The sequence below is a fragment of the Penaeus japonicus genome, unplaced genomic scaffold (genome assembly GCF_977035675.1).
Source record: "Penaeus japonicus unplaced genomic scaffold, GWHDUDI00000001_assembly GWHDUDI00000013, whole genome shotgun sequence".
Lineage (NCBI taxonomy): Eukaryota > Metazoa > Arthropoda > Malacostraca > Decapoda > Penaeidae > Penaeus > Penaeus japonicus.
In genome coordinates, this window is record NW_028234415.1 from 20,478,678 (window position 1) to 20,483,677 (window position 5,000).

At 31.8% G+C, this 5,000-nt stretch overlaps 1 pseudogene; it reads left to right on the top strand.

Annotated features, from left to right (window-relative positions):
* Window positions 1-3,521: 3,521 nt before the first annotated feature.
* LOC147470625 (uncharacterized) overlaps window positions 3,522-5,000 on the top strand; it is a 3,038-nt pseudogene continuing 1,559 nt past the window's right edge.

Consider the following 5,000-nt stretch of genomic DNA (forward strand, 5'->3'; position numbering starts at 1 on the left):
TGGACTATACTAAACTTGGTTATTTGTGCTACAAGCTTCAATTATACACAAAAAAATCATTGTAGAACTTTGAAAATTTTATTGGAAATTGGCCTTAATACTAAAGTTGTTTTCCCCAAGTTTCAGCTTGATGTCTGTAATAGAAAAGAAATGAAAGAATTAATTCTTGAAGATACATGTTATCATTATATATGCATAACCTTGCAAAATATTAGTGTAAAACTTTTTAAAATACTCCCAATTGAAAGTCAATGAATATAATGAATTTATCTTGATTTTGTACAAGTTACATATTTATCTATACATTCATACAAGCCACTGTAATACGGTGAAAAGGGTGTTGAAAAGAGGCTTTTGTTTTTTGTGATAAAAATGCATTAATATTTATTTTTCTAGTTTAATAGTTAAGGTAATATATTATGTTCAGGAAGAATGTAAAGTGTTAGACACTTTGACATTATATAGAAATAAATAAATCTATCTATTTTTCAGCTCCTAAGAGCAGGTGTGAGCCAACCACAAGACTCAACTTATGAAGACCCACACACACCTGAAACTATGAGCCATGATATGGTTGCTAAAGGACCTGAAAACTGTGAAATTCAGTTTGAATCAGAAGACTTTTATAAACAGTTTTCTTACCAAGTTATTGGGGATAGCCAGCATGAGGAATGTACCTAAATGTTTCTTATAATTTTTATATTATTGTTAACCCATTCCAGATGGGTAGCATTTTCCGCGATCAGCCGCCCAGACAGGTGTGTGGCCCTCCAGCCAGGGCTGGAGGGCCACTAAACTCAGTTATTTGTGCTACAAGCTTCAATTATACACAAAAAAATCATTGTAGAACTTTGAAAATTTTATTGGAAATTGGCCTTAATACTAAAGTAGTTTTCCCCAAGTTTCAGCTTGATGTCTGTAATAGAAAAGAAATGAAAGAATTAATTCTTGAAGATACATGTTCTCATTATATATGCATAACCTTGCAAAATATTAGTGTAAAACTTTTTAGAATACTCCCAATTGAAAGTCAATGAATATAATGAATTTATCTTGATTTTGTACAAGTTACATATTTATCTATACATTCATACAAGCCACTGTAATACGGTGAAAAGGGTGTTGAAAAGAGGCTTTTGTTTTTTGTGATAAAAATGCATTAATGTTTATTTTTCTAGTTTAATAGTTAAGGTAATATATTATGTTCAGGAAGAATGTAAAGTGTTAGACACTGACATTATATAGAAATAAATAAATCTATCTATTTTTCAGCTCCTAAGAGCAGGTGTGAGCCAACCACAAGACTCAACTTATGAAGACCCACACACACCTGAATCTATGAGCCATGATATGGTTGTTAAAAGAATCTGAAAACTGTGAAATTCAGCTTGAATCAGAAGACTTTTATAAACAGTTTTCTTACCCAGTTAGTGGGGATAACCAGGATGAGGAATGTACCTAAATGTTTCTTATAATTTTTATATTATTGTTAACCCATTCCAGATGGGTAGCATTTTCCGCGATCAGCCACCCAGACAGGTGTGTGGCCCTCCAGCCAGGGCTGGAGGGCCACTAAACTCAGTTATTTGTGCTACAAGCTTCAATTATACACAAAAAAATCATTGTAGAACTTTGAAAATTTTATTGGAAATTGGCCTTAATACTAAAGTAGTTTTCCCCAAGTTTCAGCTTGATGTCTGTATTAGAAAAGAAATAAAAGAATTAATTCTTGAAGAATGCATATACATATACATATACATATACATATACATATACATATATACATATATATATATATACATATATATATATATATATATATATATATATATATATATATATATATATATATATATATATAAAGTAGAACATCAGAAATGATGCTTATAATGTAATACAATTCCTTACAATAAAATATAACAAAAAATACAGGGTAACTCACAGAATTCACAGAAAAAACAATGTCCATAGATATTACAATCAATATATACATATACATATATATATATGATATATATATATATATATATATATATATATATATATATGTATATATATAATATATATATAATACATATATATATGCATATTATATATATATATATATATATATATATATATATATATATATATATATATATATATATACATATATATACATATATATACATATATGCATGTCCATGCTCGTTGTTTGACCTTAGACAGCTGCTCATTGAAGTCAATGGATGCATCCTATTGGTAGACATAATCCAAATCGGACTCTGAGGAGGAGCCACTGTCAGAGCTGCTGCTGAGTAGACTTTGTCCTCCCTGTGGCAGGTACTCATCCAGATCACTGTCATCATACGAGTAATCATAGATGGCACCAGCATAATCCTGGGGAGGATAAGCGGTCAAGGTGGACGCGAGTTGTCAGCAGCAGCGAAGGAGCAAGAGCGAGTGCTTGCACTTCTGGGAGCCATTATGCATACAGGGAGGCGATCAAGCTGAATGATTTACTGGTTCAAATTTTGTGTATTTGTACAAAATTTTGACCAATCAGGTCACACCATTTGCACTAGGATGCCCTCAACAAAGTAGGTCATAACATCTACAATAGAGCTTTAGCACTATCTATGAACAAAAAAACAAATGATAATGAAATAAAGTTACTGTTTTCTATGAAACATGTTAGTGCCCTCTTATGTTTGTCGAAGAGTGAGAAAGGTGGTGACATGTTGCGCAGGGGTGGCTCACTTGGAAATCAGCCCTGGCTGGAGGGCCACACACCTGTCTGGGCGGCTGATCGCGGAAAATGCTACCCGTCTGGAATGGGTTAACAATAATATAAAAATTATAAGAAACATTTAGGCACTTGCAACTCTTCACATTCAGGATAATCACATTCCTCATCCTCACTAACTGGGTAAGAAAATTGTTTAAAATATTCTTCGGAGTGTAACTGAATTTCACAGTTTTCCTTAGTTTCAGGTGTGTGTACGTCTTCACCAGCTCTTACAAGCTGAAAAATAGATAGATTTATTTCTTTCTATATAATGTCAAAGTGTCTTAACACTTTACATTCTTGCTGAACATAATATATTACCTTAACTATTAAACTAGAAAAATAAATATTAATGCATTTTTATCACAAAAAACAAAAGCCTCTTTTCAACACCCTTTTCACCGTATTACAGTGGCTTGTATGAATGTATAGATAAATATGTAACTTGTACAAAATCAAGATAAATTTATTATATTCATTGACTTTCAATTGGGAGTATTTTAAAAAGTTTTACACTAATATTTTGCATGGTTATGCATATATAATGATAACATGTATCTTCAAGAATTAATTCTTTCATTTCTTTTCTATTACAGACATCAAGCTGAAACTTGGGGAAAACAACTTTAGTATTAAGGCCAATTTCCAATAAAATTTTCAAAGTTCTACAATGATTTTTTTGTGTATAATTGAAGCTTGTAGCACAAATAACCGAGTTTAGTGGCCCTCCAGCCAGGCCACACACCTGTCTGGGCGGCTGATCGCAGAAAATGCTACCCATCTGGAATGGGTTAACAATAATATAAAAATTTCATACTCTTCCCATTCAGGATAATCACATTCCTCAACGTGGCTATTCCCAATAACTGGGTAAGAACATTTTTTGAAATATTCTTTGGAGTGTAACTGAATTTCACAGTTTTCCTTAGTTTCAGGTGTGTGTACGTCTTCACCAGCTCTTACAAGCTGAAAAATAGATAGATTTATTTCTTTCTATATAATGTCAAAGTGTCTAACACTTTACATTCTTCCTGAACATAATATATTACCTTAACTATTAAACTAGAAAAATAAATATTAATGCATTTTTATCACAAAAAACAAAAGCCTCTTTTCAACACCTTTCACCGTATTACAGTGGCTTGTATGAATGTATAGATAAATATGTAACTTGTACAAAATCAAGATAAATTCATTATATTCATTGACTTTCAATTGGGAGTATTTTAAAAAGTTTTACACTAATATTTTGCATGGTTATGTATATATAATGATAACATGTATCTTCAAGAAATAATTCTTTCATTTCTTTTCTATTACAGACATCAAGCTGAAACTTGGGGAAAACAACTTTAGTATTAAGGCCAATTTCCAATAAAATTTTCAAAGTTCTACAATGATTTTTTTGTGTATAATTGAAGCTTGTAGCACAAATAACCAAGTTTAGTATAGTCCACTCTCAATAAAACTGCAATATTTTATTTTTTGTTATATACTAACAATAGCTGACTTATACTCCGTCTTCGTGGTAGTAGTAACTTCCCCATCGACCAACTCTTCCGTGCTACGGCGCTTAGGTGGAGCTGCATCATGTGAGCAATGAACAATTTAAAAAATCATTTAAAACTCATATGTACCTTAATTAATTGGGACCTGTCAACTTTTTCTACTTATTTTTCAAGTTTACTGCAATTAGGGTAAAAATTTAAGTAAATGCTACGTATTCTGTGTCTGTGTGTATCAAAAAATGGCATGTCTAATCATTGGATAAAACTTCAATATTTTATTTTTTGTTATATACTAACAGTAGCTGACTGATCCTCAGCATCGTCCATCTTCGCGGTAGTTGTATTTTAAAACTTCGTCATCCACCGACTTTTTACTGTCCTCTTCAGTCCTATGGCGCTTAGGTGGAGCTGCATCAATGTGAGCAATAAACAATTTAAAAAATCATTTAATACTCATATGTACCTTAATTAATTGGGACCTGTCAACTTTTTCTACTTATTTTTCAAGTTTACTGCAATTAGGGTAAAAACTTAAGTAAATGCTACATATTCTGTGTCTGTATGTATCAAAAAATGGCATGATTAATCATTGGATATGTGGCATCTATTTGTTTTAACCACAAAATAAACAACTATCTGCTGGGTACATCAAACCAGAGCCAGCCTTACCACAATTTTACTTGCTCCCAATTGGGCCCTACGCCTAATTTGCATTGATAATTAAG